The following is an 18,435-nucleotide window of genomic DNA, read 5'->3' as shown; positions in this document are numbered from 1 at the left end:
CTTTTTAAAAATATCTGATTAATAAACTAGCACACCTTTCTGCAACTCGTTGGGAGACGACCTGTGATTCATACTCCCAGTATTTTAATCTTAATTTTTGTGACAACCTTCTAAATTGATAAGCGGAATTCTGGATGGTTGAGAACTATACTTGCAACGCATATCTTATAACAATTCTTGACTCGCCAATTTCCGCCACGTCAATTTTTGGCGCCGTTGCCGGGGAGTTGCAATAGAGTGCTAAGTTATTGATTGGAATTTATTTATTTGCATTTTATTTTATTTTTATAATATGAGCTGCTTGTTTCTTGCATTAGATGACGCGTTCACTTCCTGATCTAAGCTTGCCAGTATTTGATCCTGAGATTGAAAGAACTATTTCATGAATAAGGCAAGCTCGGCATCGGTTAGTCCTCTGTGAGGGCGGATCTGAAACGTCACTTGAGAAAGAAACCAGCCCTCATTCTACTGATTCGGTTGATTTACGTGAAGATGACATGGCAGCACCTAGGAGAGTTACTATCCAGGAGGCTGGAGCCCCTAATTTTACAATGCAACCGTTTCAAGTGCATCACCCAGAGGTGGCTACAGACTTTAAAATAAAGACTACACTGCTCAATTTGATGCCCAAGTTTCATGGCTTACCTGCTCAAGAGCCTATCAAGCACCTGAGAGATTTCCAAGCAGCCTGTTCTACTGTCAGGCGTGATGGTGCAGATGAAACTTCAATTTTGTTGAAAGCTTTCCCGTTTTCTCTTGAGGGAAAGGTGAGATAGTGGTACTACACTCAACCCGCAGCAACTGTATCCAACTGGGATACACTTAGAAGAGAATTTTTGGAAAAATTCTTTCCAGCTAAAGTTACTGATAAACTGAGGAAAGATATTTCCATGATTGTTCAGGATGAATCCGAGACTCTCTATGAATACTGGGAGCACTTCAATAATCTTCTGGAAGCATGCCCCCACCATATGATTGACAAGATAGTGTTACTCGGTTACGTCACACAGGGCATGAGGCCCCAAGATAAGACCACATTAGAGAGTGCTAGCAATGGGTCTATGAAAAAGTACAAGACCACTGATAAGGCATGGCAATTGATCAGCGACTTAGCTGAATCTACTCGAAATCATAGGCAGAAACAAATCCGTTCAAAAGCCGTTGCAGAAGTATCCTCTAGCAGAGAGACTGCTGCTCTAACTCAGAGTATCTGTGAAATGACCAACTTGCTGAAGCAGATGCAATTGAACCAACAACAAGTTCAGCAAGCCCAACTGCCTCCACCACAGCAAAGCCAACAGTTAGTCCTCCAGAGAGTTTACGGAATCTGTACTGATTATAGCCCTTATACTGATGAATGTCCGCAGCTCCAGCAGGAAGACAACACCGTAGCAGCCACTCATAATTTCTATGACCGCCCCAATCAAGGGTACAATCAAGGTGGCAGTTACAACCACGGATGGCAGGACAATTCTAACCAAAATTGGAGGGACAACAACAACAACAGAGGAGGCAGAGACAATCAGGGAAATTAGAGGTGGCACAATAACAACAACAGGCAGCAGAACCAGAACCAGCCTTACAAAGCACCTCACCTGAGGCAATCCCAAGGACCACAGAATACCCAACAGCAGACCTCTCAATTTACTTATCCTTCTTCATCTTCTAATGACGACTTACTACAATATATTGATCAGAGGCAACAGACCATGGAAAATAACCTTTATGCTACACTAAATGGTCTGAACTCTACTTTGGAAGCTCTTGTCTCACAGATTGGATCAATGAATAACTCCAATAACCAGCCTTTGAGCTCCAGTGGAATCCCCTCTCAACCATTACCCAATCCAAAGGGTGGCCTTAATGCCATCATTCTAAGGTCCGGAACCATACTGCAGGAGAGGAATCAGGAGGAGCCAAGCCCACCAGAACACACCTCAGCTGAAGAGGTGGTGGAAATAGAAGATGTTGAAGAGGAAGAGGACATACAGGACATAGATGAAAAAGAAGAAGTTCAACCACAGGAGGAAGCACCACAGGGCACAGACACTGCAGAAGACACCACTCCCATTCCATTTCCACAACTTGCAAGGAAGCCCAGGAAGCAGCTGGAACCTGATCCCAAAATGGTAGAGATATTCAAAAAGGTTGAGGTAACTGTTTCTCTTTTTGATGTTATTCAACAGGTACCTAAATATGCAAAGTTTCTAAAAGATTTATGTATACATAAAGACAAAATTAATGAATTAGAAACTATTCCTTTAGGAAGTTCCATATCTGCTTTAATGGGAGGTTTACCTGAAAAGTGTAGTGACCCAGGTCCATGTATGGTTAATTGTACTATTGGTGGTGTAGTATTTTCTGACTGCATGTGTGATTTAGGAGCATGTGTGAGTATAATGCCTTTGTCTATATATGATATTTTGAGGCTCCCTCCCTTAAAAAGGTCGGCAGCTCGTTTTGTGTTAGCAGATAAAAGCATTATTACAGTGGCTGGAGTTGCTGAAGATGTATTAGTGGGCATTAAGGGGCTCACATTTCCCATTGATTTTTATATCCTGGGGATGCCCCAAAATGATTCAGAGAAGCTCATAATTCATAATTTTAGTTTTAGATGTAGTTTTTAGAGAGAGAGGTTCTCTCCTCTCTCTTAAAATTTAGGATTTTAGGATTCCTTTTAATTTTATTACTTCAAATACCAGGTCCAATATTTTCCTTTAATTAATGTCTCACTTCTATTTTTAATTATTCCAATTCTCTTACTTGTTAATGTTCCAATTTATCTTATGAACCTTTCCATGTTAAGATTTGAATGTTTTATTTAATATATTTTGAGGTATTTCAGTTTATGATTGTTTTATTTTATTTATGAATGCTTTTAATTTAATTTAGAATTTTCTCTTTTGGCTTTGGTTGAGTCATTGGAGACTCTTGAGTTATCAAACTCATTGTTGATTAAAAATTGAAATTCTTCAAGAATTAATTCGAGTTCCAATAACTCTACCCTTTCCCAAGGAAAGACTAGGACCTGAGGAATCAAAATTAATTCCTCCACTTAACTTACCTTCATAGTTAGAGGTTAACAAAGTGGGAGAAAAATCCAATTCTCATCACAATTGATAAGGATAACTAGGATAGGACTTCCAGTTCGTATACCTTGCCAAGAGTTTTATTATTTATTTAAATTAATTCCTTACAATTTACTCTCTTGTTATTTACTATTCTTACTTTTTATCATATACATTAAAAACTCCCAATTTACAAACTCATAACCAATAATAAGAACACCTCCCTGCAATTCCTTGAGAAGATGACCCGAGGTTTAAATACTCGATTATCAATTTTAAAGGGGTTTGTTACTTGTGACAACCAAAACGTTTGTAAGAAAGGTTGATTGCTTGGTTTAGTAACTATACTTGCAACGAGAGTTTACTATAACTTCTGAACCATCAATCTTCAGTTCTTCATTCACCTCTTTTAATCCTTCTGTAACTTCCAATTGAAATCTTAACTTAGAATTTCCGAAACCCTTCGAATCCTTAACAAATGTCGACAGAACCTCCCTTAAATCAAAGTTCACCACCCTTCACGGGTTTCCTCTATTCAACCTCAAGAAGATGTTAGAAGTTTCCAGTCAATGTTTTTCAATTCCGTCTTTCAAAATCAGTCATTATCATTTCAATATAAACCCATAGTTATCATAATCAAATATCATAATACTTATCTTTCAAACACTACAATTTGCACTTAATTATTATAAAACAAATTACACACTTATAATCATTTCCATAACAATTTCAAATTCAATCTAATTGTACAGCCATCACCAAACTCAATTACCCAAAACTAATAATTTGTATTAACCTGCTAGCCTTTCAGGTATTCAAACCTAAAGTATTTCTAATCATCCCTTACTACTTCTTAGGGCAACCATACTCTGTCAACGCTCCTACAAGTTTTCGCTCCGTCATTCTGATTTTTAGCCACCAAGAATCCAATTATTCATCCACATCATATTCTATTATCGGACCACAAAAATCTAGGCTCACTCTAAGCTTTCTCAATCTAATCCCAAATAATGCTTAAGTCCATCCTAAGACTTCAATCTCAATTTAGGACCCTAGCGCATTTCCAGTTGGAATCACAAGCTCATTAAATTCCTTAATCAAAATAATCACATTACCTAGGACCTCAACACAAATCATGGTACCTACTCAAGTTATCCACCCTTATCTACATTAGTTACAACCATGTGAAATCCTCATTCTTCAACAACCAATTCTACATATTTAACATATCATAAAATCCTCACTCTCAACATGACACCAACTTGCACAGACTTCCATCAATACACAATTCACAATATATGCACATTATCACACAATACATCATCATCGAAACCAGAACTTGCTCATGTATCCCATAAACTCATAACCATTCAATCATAAACATACTCATCATATTTTATACACAGTCTCAACAACAACCAACTAATTATAGACACAAACAATTTCATTCATCATAACTAAAATCAAAGGCCAATCAATGTCAAATCCAATCAAATTCAAGCCTAAGTACTATAGGTTGAGAAGTTGGCGTATGCACATGCAAGTCGAAACTAACTCCACTACTGCTCGTCATCACAATGGATTATTATCCTATGGCTTACCTGGGACAGTCTCACCATGACTTTCTAGCATCAAAGTCCATTTCTTAAACATCGTCAACATTCAAACATCATTCCCAAATCATATCCTAATCATTCAAAACCTATAACATCAATTTTCTAGTAATTTGTCATTCTCCAATTTCTACACAATCATTCAAATTCATAAACTTTTATTCCAATTAAAATCCAAACTATACCAATTCCACTTATAAGCCTCCTTTACTTTCAATAAATCTAAGTCATTAATTGATAATTCATTTGAAAATTATGATGATCATGCTTCAGCCTTACGTCACAAATAAATACCACATTCCAATACTATGTCAAGCAATTGGAATTTAATCATATTTACCCATCTCACGATTTCCTCAACCTTGTTGAGATCGGCCCTCTCCTTGATTTTTCCTGTATGGACAATCTCGGGAAATATGCCCTGGTTTCCCACAACGATAGCACAGTCCTAACTTAGTTTGTCATTGCTGGTCCGGGTGCTATCTCCCACATCTTTGGCACCGTAAATTATCCGAAGTAGCCTTCGCCTGCTTTCCTTTAACATTTTCTGAGTGGTTGTCATTTCTTCGGTAATGGTTCCAACCTTGGGAAGGCTAGGGTGCACACCCACTCCTTTTGAAGTCTAAGCCCCTCGACGCAAAACTCTTGTGTTGATCCTTTTCATGGGACTCTCGGCTGTCACTCTTCGCTATATCAGTTTTTCTACAGCACTCTTCTACCACTCGACTCTTGTTAACTAACTCCGTAAAATTTTTAACCTCAAGAGGTGCCACAGCTTGCATGATATTGTCCCTTAAACCATCTTGGTGCTTCAAATACTTCTACTCCTCATATCCTTCAAGAGCACCCTAACAAACCCTTGAGATACGGCACAACTCTTCAAATTTCCTTGTATAAGCAGCCACCGACATTGATCCTTGTTTTAATTGTAGTAGTGATGAGCGGATAATTTATACGCTTTTTGGCACTGTTTTTAGTATGTTTTTAGTAGAATCTGGTTACTTTTAGGGATGTTTTCATTAGTTTTTATGTTAAATTCACATTTCTGGACTTTACTATGAGTTTGTGTATTTTTCTGTGATTTTAGGTATTTTCTGGCTGAAATTGAGGGACTTGAGCAAAAATCAGATTCAGAGGTTGAAGAAGGACTGCTGATGCTGTTGGATTCTGACCACCCTGCACTCAAAGTGGATTTTCTGGAGCTACAGAACCCACAATGGCGCGCTTTTAATTGCGTTGGAAAGTAGACATCCAGGGCTTTCCAGAAATATATAATAGTCTATACTTTGGCCAAGTTTAGACGACGTAAAAGGGCGTTGAACGCCAGTTCTACGCTGCTGTCTGGAGTTAAACGCCAGAAACACGTCACAAGCCAGAGTTGAATACCAGAAATACGTTACAAACTGGCGTTCAACTCCAAGATTGACCTCTACACATGTAACATTCAAGCTCAGCCCAAGCACACACCAAGTGGGCCCCGGAAGTGGATTTATGCATCAATTACTTACTTCTGTAAACCCTAGTAACTAGTTTATTATAAATAGGACTTTTACTATTGTATTAGACATCTTTGATCAGTTTTATGCTATCTTAGACTTTCATGGGGGCTGGCCATTCGGCCATGCCTGAACCATTATCACTTATGTATTTTCATACGTTAGAATTTCTGCACTCCATAGATTAAGGTGTGGAGTTCTGCTGTTCCTCAAAGATTAATGCAAAGTACTACTATTTTTCTATTCAATTCAACTTATTTCGCTTCTAAGATATTCATTCGCACTTCAACCTGAATGTGATGAACGTGACAATCATCATCATTCCCTATGAACGCGTGCCTGACAACCACTTCCGTTCTACCTTAGATTGAATGAGTATCTCTTGGATCTCTTAATCAGAATCTTCGTGGTATAAGCTAGATTGATGGCGGCATTCATGAGAGTCCGGAAGGTCTAAACCTTGTCTGTGGTATTCCGAGTAGGACTCTGGGATTGAATGACTGTGACGAATTTCAAACTCGCGAGTGCTGGGTGTAGTGACAGACGCAAAAAGAGGATGAATCCTATTCCAGTATGATCGAGAACCTCAGATGATTAGCCGTGCTGTGACAGAGCATTTGGACCATTTTCACAAGAGGATGGGATGCAGCCATTGACAAGGGTGATGCCTCCAGACGATTTGCCATGCAGTGACAGCGCATCGGACCATTTTCCAGAGAGGATAAAAAGTAGCCATTGACAACGGTGATGTCCTTACATAAAGCCAGCCATGGAGAGGAGTAAGACTTATTGGATGAAGACAGCAGGAAAGCAGAGGTTCAGAGGAACGAAAGCATCTCTATACACTTATCTGAAATTCTCACCAATGATATACATAAGTGTTTCTATCCTTATTTTCTATCTATTTATTATTTATGTTCGAAAACTCCATAACTATTTTATATCCGCCTGACTGAGATTTACAAGGTGACCATAGCTTGCTTTATACCAACAATCTCCGTGGGATCGACCCTTACTCACGTAAGGTTTATTACTTGGATGACCCAGTGCACTTGCTGGTTAGTTGTATCAAAGTTGTGAATGAAAAACGATTTATTAAGACGTGCGTACAGAGTTTCTGGCGCCGTTGCCTGAGATCACAATTTCGTGCACCAAGTAGCTCCAATTCCTTAGCTTGTCTTGTAGAGTCCGAGAAGTATTTCTTGTAAAACTCTCCTCTGATCATCTCCCAGGTAATCACCTCATACTCATTCCCTTGCTGCAGCAGACGGTGAGCTCCTTGCTACCAGTGTTTCACTTCTCCAATCAACTGATATGCAGCGAATTCCACCAATTGACTCTCAGGTGCATGTTGCACTTGCATTGCCCTTTCTATTGCTTGGAACCAATTATCGACTTTCGTCGAATCAGTTGAATCCTTGAATATTAGGGGATTGACCTTTAGAAAGGTTGCAAAAGTCATTGAACCTCCATCAGTTGAGTTTCCTCCAAGTCCGTTACCATTCCCATTCATCATTTCCATAGCTTGGTTTGTAGCCGTAGTATTTGCATTCATAGCGTTCATAAGAGTGGTCATAACAGCCAATAGCGTAGCTTGGTTATCCCTCGGTGTGCCTTCCTCATTTTCTCTCCGTGCCCGGGTTTGAAAATTTCAAGTTTGTTACTTACTTGTTAAGAAAGATTCAAACTTTAAGTTCTAGAATCATATCTTGTGATTTCTTGTGAATCAAGTCATTAATTGTAATTTTAAAAAAATCAAATCTTTTTCAAAACTAATTTCAATCACATCTTTTCAAAAATATCTTTCTATCTTATCTTTTTCAAAATCATATATTTTTCAAAAATTTGATTTTAAAATATCTTTTCTAACTTCTTATCTTCTTATCTTTTGAAAATTGATTTTCAAATTTGTTTCAACTAACTAACTAACTTTTTGTTTGTTTCTTATCTCTTTCAAAACCACCTAACTAACTCTCTCTCTCTCTAATTTTCGAAAATATCTTCCCTCTTTTTCAAAATTTTTTTTAATTAACTAATTATTTTAATTTTTGATTTTAATTTTCGAAAATTACTAACCTTTTTCAAAAACAATTTTCGAAAATCACTAACTCTTTTTCAAAAAAGTAATTTTCAAAAATTCTCTCTCTCTCATCTCCTTCTATTTATTTATTTATTTACTAACATCTCTTCCTCACTCACCAAAAATCCGAACTCTCTCTCTCTCTGAGTTCAAATTTTCTCTTCTTCTTTTTTTCTACTCACATAAGGGAACCTCTATACTTGGGTAAAAAGAATCCCTATTATTATTATTTTTCTGTTCCCTCTTTTTCATATGAGCAGGAGGAAGGACAAGAATATTCTTGTTGAAGCAGATCCAGAACCTGAAAGGACTCTGAAGAGGAAACTAAGAGAAGCTAAATTACAACAATCCAGCAAGCACCTTTCAGAAATTTTCGAACAGGAAGAGGAGATGGCAGCCAAAAATAATAATAATGCAAGGAGGATGCTTGGTGACTTTACTGCACCTAATTCCAATTTACATGGAAGAAGCATCTCCATTCCTGCCATTGGAGCAAATAATTTTGAGCTTAAACCTCAATTAGTTTCTCTGAGGCAGCAGAACTGCAAGTTTCATGGACTTCTATCTGAAGATCCTTTTCAGTTCTTAACTGAATTCTTGCAGATCTGTGATACTGTTAAGACTAATGGAGTAGATCCTGAAGTCTACAGGCTCATGCTTTTCCCTTTTGCTGTGAGAGACAGAGCTAGAATATGGATGGACTCTCAACCTAAGGATAGCCTGAACTCTTGGGATAAGCTGGTCAAGGCTTTCTTAGCCAAGTTCTTTCCTCCTCAAAAGCTGAGTAAGCTTAGAGTGGATGTTCAAACCTTCAGACAGAAAGGAGGTGAATCCCTCAATGAAGCCTGGGAGAGATACAAAGAACTGACCAAAAAGTGTCCTTCTGACATGCTTTCAGAATGGACCATCCTGGATATATTCTATGATGGTCTATCTGAATTGGCTAAAATGTCATTGGATAATTCTGCAGGTGGATCCATTCACCTAAAGAAAATGCCTGCAGAAGCTCAAGAACTCATTGACATGGTTGCTAATAACCAGTTCATGTATACTTCTGAGAGGAATCCTGTGAGTAATGGGACGCCTATGAAGAAGGGAGTTCTTGAAATTGATACTCTGAATGCCATATTGGCTCAGAATAAAATATTGACTTAGCAAGTCAATATGATTTCTCAGAGTCTGAATGGAATGCAAGCTGCATCCAACAGTACTCAAGAGGCATCTTCTGAAGAAGAAGCTTATGATCCTGAAAACCCTGCAATAGCAAAGGTGAATTACATGGGTGAACCTTATGGAAACACCTATAACCCCTCATGGAGAAATCACCCAAATCTCTCATGGAAGGATCAACAAAAGCCTCAACAAGGCTTTAATAATGGTGGAAGAAATAGGTTTAACAGTAGTAAACCTTTTCCATCATCCACTCAGCAACAGATAGAGAACTCTGAACAAAATACCTCTAATTTAGCAAACTTAGTCTCTGATCTATCTAAGGCCACTGTAAGTTTCATGAATGAAACAAGGTCCTCCATTAGAAATTTGGGGGCACAAGTGGAACAACTGAGTAAAAGAGTCACTGAAATCCCTCCTAGTACTCTCCCAAGCAATACAGAAGAAAATCCAAAAGGAGAGTGCAAGGCCATTGAAATGACCATCATGGCCGAAACCACCAAAGAGGAGGAGGACGTGAATCCCAAGGAGGAAGACCTCCTGGGACGTCCAGTGATCAATAAGGAGTTTCCCTCTGAGGAACCAAAGGAATCTGAGGCTCATCTAGAGACCATAGAGATTCCATTAAATCTCCTTATGCCATTCATGAGCTCTGATGAGTATTCCTCTTCTAAAGAGAATGAGGATGTTACTGAGGAGCAAGTTACCAAGTACCTTGGTGCAATCATGAAGCTGAATGCCAAATTATTTGGTACTGAGACTTGGAAGGATGAACCTCCCTTTTTCACCAATGAACTAAGTGATCTGGATCAACTGACATTGCTTCAGAAGAAACAGGATCCTAGAAAGTTCCTAATACCTTGTACCATAGGCACCATGATCTTTGAAAAGGCTCTGTGTGACCTTGGTTCAGGGATAAACCTCATGCCCCTCTCTGTAATAGAGAAACTGGGAATCTTTGGGGTGCAAGCTACTAAAATCTCATTAGAGATGGCAGACAATTCAAGAAAACAGGCTTATGGACAAGTAGAGGACGTGTTAGTAAAGGTTGAAGGCCTTTACATCCCTGCTGATTTCATAGTCCTAGATACTGGGAAGGATGAGGATGAATCCATCATCCTTGGAAGGCCCTTCCTAGCCACAGCAAGAGCTGTGATTGATGTTGACAGAAGTGAACTAGTCCTTCAATTGAGTGAGGACTCCCTTGTGTTTAACACTCGAGGTCATCCTTCTGTAAACATGGAGAGGAAGCATAAAAAGCTTCTCTCAAAACAGAGTCAACCAGAGCCCCCATAGTCAAGCTCTAAGTTTGGAGTTGGGAGGCCACAACCAAACTCTAAGTTTGTTGTTGAACTCCCAAATCCAAACTCTAAGTTTGGTGTTGGGAAGTCTCAACAATGCTCTGAACATCTGTGAGGCTCCATCAGAGCCCACTGTCAAGCTATTGACATTAAAGAAGCGCTTGTTGGGAGGCAACCCAATTTTTATTTATCTAATTTTATTTTTTCTATTCTTTCATGTTTTATCAGGTTCATGATCATGTGGAGTCACAAAATAAATATAAAAATTGAAAATGGAATCAAAAATAGCAGAAGAAAAATCACACCCTGGAGGAAGACCTTACTGGCATTTAAACGCCAGTAAGAAGCATCTGGCTGGCGTTCAACGCCAGAACCGAGCATGGTTCTGGCGCTGAACGCCCAAAATGGGCAGCATCTGGGCGTTTGAACACCAGAATTACACCCTAGAGAAGAGCTGGCGCTGAACGCCCAGAACAAGCATGGTTCTGGCGTTCAACGCCAGAAATGGGCAACAAATGGGCGTTCAACGCCCAGAACAAGCACCAATCTGGCGCTGAACGCCCAGAGTTGTGTGCAAGGGAATTTTGCATGCCCAATTTGGTGCAAGGTTGTAAATCCTTGAACACCTCAGGATCTGTGGACCCCACAGGATCACCTCAGGATCTGTGGACCCCACAGGATCCCCATCTACCTCCACTCACTTCTTCTCACCCCTCTTTTACACAATCCCATAAACACTCTTCCCCAAAACTCTTCACCAATCACCTCAATCTCTCTTCCCTATCACCACTTTACCACTCACATCCATACACCCACCCACCTTCAAAATTCAACATCTCTTTCCCACCCAATCCCACCCATATGGCCGAATACACACATCCCTCCATCTCCTCCATATCTTCTTCTTCTTCATCTATTCTTTCTTCTTTTGCTCGAGGGCGAGCAATATTCTAAGTTTGGTGTGGTAAATGCATAGCTTTTTTGTTTTTCCATAACCATTAATGGCACCTAAAGCTAGAGAAACCTCAAGAAAGAGAAAAGGGAAGCAATTGCTTCCACCTCTGAGCCATGGGAGATGGAAAGATTCATCTCACAAGCCCATCACTAAGAAAAGGATGGAGCAAACAAGAGAGCACATTCATGGATCGCAACAGGCACATGAAGAAGCTCATCATCAAGAAACCCCTGAGATGCACTTTTCTCCACAAAACTATTGGGAGCAAATCAACACCTCCCTAGGAGAATTAAGTTCCAACATGGGACAATTAAGGGTGGAACATCAAGAGCACTCCATCATCCTTCATGAAATTAGAGAAGATCAAAAAGCAATGAGGGAGGAGCAACAAAGACAAGGAAGAGACATAGAAGAGCTCAAGGACATCATTGGTTCCTCAAGAAGGAAACGCCACCATCACTAAGGTGGACTCATTCCTTGTTCTTACATTCTCTGTTTTTCGTTTTCTCTATGTTAAGTGCTTATCTATGTTTGTGTCTTATTACATGATCATTAGTATTTAGTAACTTTGTCTTAAAGTTATGAATGTCCTATGAATCCATCACATCTCTTAAATGAAAAATGTTTTAATTCAAAAGAACAAGAAGTACATGAGTTTCGAATTTATTCTTGAACTTAGTTTAATTATATTGATGTGGTGACAATGCTTCTTGTTTTCTGAATGAATGCCTGAACAGTGCATATGTCTTTTGAAGTTGTTGAGAATGTTAAATATGTTGGCTCTTGAAAGAATGATGACAAGGAGACATGTTATTTGATAATCTGAAAAATGATAAAAATGATTCTTGAAGCAAGAAAAAATAGTGAATACAAAGCTTGCAGAAAAAAAAAAGAAAAAAGGCGAAAAAAATTAGAAAAAGAAAAAGCAAGCAGAAAAAGCCAAAAGCTCTTAAAACCAAGAGGCAAGAGCAAAAAGCCAGTAACCCTTAAAACCAAAAGGCAAGGGTAAATAAAAAGGATCCCAAGGCTTTGAGCATCAGTGGATAGGAGGGCCTAAAGGAATAAAATCCTGGCCTAAGCGGCTAAACCAAGCTGTCCCTAACCATGTGCTTGTGGCGTGAAGGTGTCAAGTGAAAACTTGAGACTGAGCGGTTAAAGTCAAGGTCCAAAGCAAAAGAAGAGTGTGCTTAAGAACCTTGGACACCTCTAATTGGGGACTTTAGCAAAGCTGAGTCACAATCTGAAAAGGTTCACCCAATTATGTGTCTGTGGCATTTATGTATCCGGTGGTAATACTGGAAAACAAAGTGCTTAGGGCCACGGCCAAGACTCATAAAATAGCTGTGTTCAAGAATCATCATACTGAACTAGGAGAATCAATAATACTATCTAAACTCTGAGTTCCTATAGATGCCAATCATTCTGAACTTCAATGGATAAAGTGAGATGCCAAAATAATTCAAGAGGCAAAAAGCTACAAGTCCCGCTCATTTAATTGGAGCTATGTTTTATTGATAGTTTGGAATTTATAGTATATTCTCTTCTTTTTATCCTATTTGATTTTCAGTTGCTTGGGGACAAGCAACAATTTAAGTTTGGTGTTGTGATGAGCGGATAATTTATACGCTTTTTGGCACTGTTTTTAGTATATTTTTAGTAGAATCTGGTTACTTTTAGGGATGTTTTCATTAGTTTTTATGTTAAATTCACATTTCTGGACTTTACTATGAGTTTGTGTATTTTTCTGTGATTTCAGGTATTTTCTGGCTGAAATTGAGGGACTTGAGCAAAAATCAGATTCAGAGGTTGAAGAAGGACTGCTGATGCTGTTGGATTATGACCTCCCTGCACTCAAAGTGGATTTTCTGGAGCTATAGAACTCAAAATGGCGTGCTTCCAATTGCGTTGGAAAGTGGACATCCAGGGCTTTCCAGAAATATATAATAGTCTATACTTTGGCCAAGTTTAGATGACGTAAATGGGCGTTGAACACCAGTTCTACGCTGCTGTCTGGAGTTAAACGCCAGAAACACGTCACAAGCCAGAGTTGAACGCCAGAAATACGTTACAAACTGGCGTTCAACTCCAAGATTGACCTCTACACGTGTAACATTCAAGCTCAGCCCAAGCACACACCAAGTGGGCCCCGGAAGTGGATTTATGCATCAATTACTTACTTCTGTAAACCCTAGTAACTAGTTTATTATAAATAGGACTTTTTACTGTTGTATTAGACATCTTTGATCAGTTTTATGCTATCTTAGACTTTCATGGGGGCTGGCCATTCGGCCATGCCTGAACCATTATCACTTATGTATTTTCATACGGTAGAGTTTCTGCACTCCATAGATTAAGGTGTGGAGCTCTGCTGTTCCTCAAAGATTAATGCAAAGTACTACTGTTTTTCTATTCAATTCAACTTATTCCGCTTCTAAGATATTCATTCGCACTTCAACCTGAATGTAATGAACATGACAATCATCATCATTCCCTATGAACGCGTGCCTGACAACCACTTCCGTTCTACCTTAGATTGAATGAGTATCTCTTGGATCTCTTAATCAGAATCTTCGTGGTATAAGCTAGATTGATGGCGGCATTCATGAGAGTCCGGAAGGTCTAAACCTTGTCTGTGGTATTCCGAGTAGGACTCTGGGATTGAATGACTGTGACGAACTTCAAAATCGCGAGTGCTGGGCGTAGTGACAGACGCAAAAGGAGGATGAATCCTATTCCAGTATGATCGAGAACCTCAGATGATTAGTTGTGCTGTGACAGAGCATTTGGACCATTTTCACAAGAGGATGGGATGTAGCCATTGACAAGGTTGATGCCTCTAGACGATTAGCCATGCAGTGACAGCGCATCAGACCATTTTCCAGAGAGGATAAAAAGTAGCCATTGACAACGGTGATGTCCTTACATAAAGGCAGCCATGGAAAGGAGTAAGACTTATTGGATGAAGACAGCAGGAAAGTAGAGGCTCAGAGGAACGAAAGCATCTCTATACACTTATCTGAAATTCTCACCAATGATATACATAAGTGTTTCTATCCTTATTTTCTATCTATTTATTATTTATGTTCGAAAACTCCATAACTATTTTATATCCGCCTGACTGAGATTTACAAGGTGACCATAGCTTGCTTCATACCAACAATCTCCGTGGGATCGACCCTTACTCACGTAAGGTTTATTACTTGGACGACCCAGTGCACTTGCTGGTTAGTTGTATCGAAGTTGTGAATGAAAAATGATTTATTAAGACGTGCGTACAGAGTTTCTGGCGCCGTTGCCTGAGATCACAATTTCGTGCACCAGGTAGCTCTAATTCCTTAGCTTGTCTTGTAGAGTCCGAGAAGTATTTCTTGTAAAACTCTCCTCTGATCATCTCCCAGGTAATCACTTCATACCCATTCCCTTGCTGCAGCAGACGGTGAGCTCCTTGCTACCAGTGTTGCACTTCTCCAATCAACTGATATGCAGCGAATTCCACCAATTGACTCTCAGGTGCATGTTGCACTTGCATTGCCCTTTCTATTACCTGGAACCAATTATCGACTTTCGTCAAATCAGTTGAACCCTTGAATATTAGGGGATTGACCTTTAGAAAGGTTGCAAAAGTCATTGAACCTCCATCAGTTGAGTTTCCTCCAAGTCCGTTACCATTCCCATTCATCCTTTCCATAGCTTGGTTTGTAGCCGCAGTATTTGCATGCATAGCATTCATAAGAGTGGTCATAACAGCCAAGAGCGCAGCTTGGTTATCCCTCAGTGTGCCTTCCTCATTTTCTCTCTGTGTCCGGGTTCGACCGCATCCACGAGTCGTCATTTGGGTCATGTCCACACCAAACAAGCGATATTAAGGTGATCAGTCTCAATATCTCAAGTTAAGTGCTTTGAATTTTCAAAAGTATACTCATGAACTTCATGCTAAACGTATCAGTTAGATACCCTAAATAGCACAGGCACAATTTAGAGTATGCATTGAAGCATAAATAGTCCATCCCTTAGGCGCACAAGGACAAACTACTCTGATACCATAATGTAACACCTTAAAATTCAAATCCTTATGCTCGAGTCATAAGTCAATGATAATAAGGTGATATGATCCTCAAGGTGGATTATAATACATACATATATATAATTGATGGGATTAAATAAGAAGCTTGGAAAGGAGTAAAATAAAATCGCGAATCGAGAATGCTCACATATCAATGAAAATAAAAAGTAAAGTGCGTTCGGAAAGCGATAAGCAATAAAACATTAAGGTAGAATAAGATAAAGATAGGACATATATTATATATATATATATATATAAACATAAGTAACTAGCCACTAGTCATGACCTGCAAAGTTTAGGCCGGCAAGAGTACAGAATTAAAATATGTTTGACAACAGAATTTTTTTATATCTCTCCCAAAAATACATTAAGGCCTCTATAGGCATGTTATAAAAGAAGTAGTTAAATACATATAAGTTTTTCAAAATAAAGAAGGAGAGATTTTAAGCAAAAGAAAAACAGAGTCCAATAGGCATGTTTTATAGCTCACTGCTGAGCACTTGGACCTGCATCTGAAAAATAGAGAATATATATAGAATGAGAACTCCCGACCCATGGGTCTCCAGTACAGTAAAAGTGCCAAATAAATACAATGCACTATAATAAGAACTCACTAAGCATATTAATCTTCCTTTCATTAATTATTCACCCTAGGTTTTCACTAAATCGTGAATTAGGCAACTGTCCTAGGGATACTAACTCTAATTTTATTTCTCATCTTTCTAACTTTCCATACTTTCCATTTTCCAATTTAAAATAGGTCCATAACCAGAACTAGCACCGATACCAGAACCAGCACTAGCACCAACTAATTCGACTTAATGATTCTGTATCAATATCTCATATCTTCACTTAGAGCAAGTGAAATCACTTCACTACATCTACCCAGAGAGTTTAATTTATCTCATTCAATATTCATCATTGTTAATTAATCATTCCATCATTTCATTTTCAACAAAAGCAACACTCAACATCAACCAACACCAGCATGAGGGACATCTCAATTGTACAAACACAAGCAATGCAAAGAAGTAATACACAAGTAAGGTTAAGTAATACAAGTAGCATTTAGTCATATAACGTAGTCAATTAGGAAAATTTATACAATTAGGCAAACCCAAACAAATTAAACAAATGCAAATGATGTATGTCTGCCCTATGGCCGATGATATCATTTGTCGGTTATATAGCCAAACCTGATATGTCCGGTAGCTAACCCAAATATCGTCTCTCAACACGAAGAGAATCATCAACCTTCTAGGAGGGAATCCTCAATCTATCACTCAGAGAGAGACTGTGATATGACAATAAAAAATCCTCAACCTAACTCAATCATACCACAGTCAGGAATCAAATTGAAGGGAATCCTCAACCTTCTCCATTCAATCACCCGATGTAGCAAGAGAGGAAATTCTTAACCTCGCTTGCCCACCGTAACAAGAGAGGAAATCGTTAACCTCATCTTTTCCATTACAGCAAGAGAGAGAATCCTCTATCTCAGCTTGCCTATCAATGAGTAGCATCCAACCACAGTCCTCACCATTTCAATTCGAAATTCATTTCAATTCAACTCAAGCAAACATACCCGCAATCCGAATTAATCATTACAGAATTAAACCAAAGAGAATCTTCAACCTTCTATTCAACTCTGTGTTGCGACAAGTGAGGGAATCCTTAACCTAAGCTCATCTACCACGACAAGAGAGGGAATCCTGAACCTCAATTTGTTTATCACAGCAAGTGAGAGAATCCTCAATCTCAGCTTGCCTTTACGTGAGCGAGATAACACCACCGTCCTCACAACACAAATCTTATTATCTCTTTAATCATAATCACAACACGAGAGAAGGAATCCTCTACCTCAACTCACCTGTTCATCCTAGGATATAGTGACCGTCACACTTCACCATCATCACCTTGTCCAAAACTTCACTCACTTATACAAGATATAACTCGGAGGGAATCTTCAACCTCCCCAATCCTCCATCATTCTCCGATTATCAATAACTTACACCCATCGCTCATTTCGCTCATTATCATCATTAGGGGTGGAAGTGGGGCGGGTAGGGGCGGGTTTTTGCCCTACTCGACCCCACCCCGGTTATGCATATACTACCCACCCCATCACTACCCGCAGGTAGTAAATTACAGAACCCGAACCCGTCCCTGCGGGTACCCGCCCCACCCCGACCCGCCCCTATAAAAATTAAATATTTTAAATTTTACCTATTCATATATAAATTAAGACAAAAATTTAAAATTCATAGATAAATTAAAATACAAATATAAAATTCATACAATGTCATTAGCTAAAATAACTTGAAATTTAAAAAAATGTTGTTAGAGCACCACAAATTTAACACCATAATAAAGAAATTATAATATTAGATATAAAATGATCTTCAACCCTTATTCTTGATCACTTTCAACATCTTCATCATCATTAAAAGTTTGCAAATCAAGATTTAAACCTGAAAATTAAAAGAGATAACAATTAACAAATTAATCGGTACTATGAAAAAAATTTACATAAATGAAGATTAATCAATATATCACCTTTATTTCCCAAAGGTGCCCACAACCAACTTTGGCCACACATCAAAGCTTCAATTATGTCTTGTTTGAGCTTTGCACGATGAGGAAAAATCACACGACCACTTGTACTAAAAGCAGATTCAGAGGCAACAAT

General features: G+C 38.8%; 1 non-coding gene across 1 annotated transcript; it reads right to left on the bottom strand.

The window, feature by feature from the left end:
* Positions 1-9,043: 9,043 nt before the first annotated feature.
* LOC112745514 (small nucleolar RNA R71) lies at positions 9,044-9,151 on the bottom strand. Its single transcript, XR_003173438.1, has one exon. It is a non-coding gene; the product is annotated as a small nucleolar RNA R71 (small nucleolar RNA).
* Positions 9,152-18,435: the final 9,284 nt, after the last annotated feature.

The sequence above is a fragment of the Arachis hypogaea genome, chromosome 14, assembly GCF_003086295.3.
Source record: "Arachis hypogaea cultivar Tifrunner chromosome 14, arahy.Tifrunner.gnm2.J5K5, whole genome shotgun sequence".
Taxonomy (NCBI): domain Eukaryota; kingdom Viridiplantae; phylum Streptophyta; class Magnoliopsida; order Fabales; family Fabaceae; genus Arachis; species Arachis hypogaea.
The sequence above is the reverse complement of the archived record's forward strand: the minus strand, read 5'-3'. Positions and strand labels throughout refer to the sequence as shown.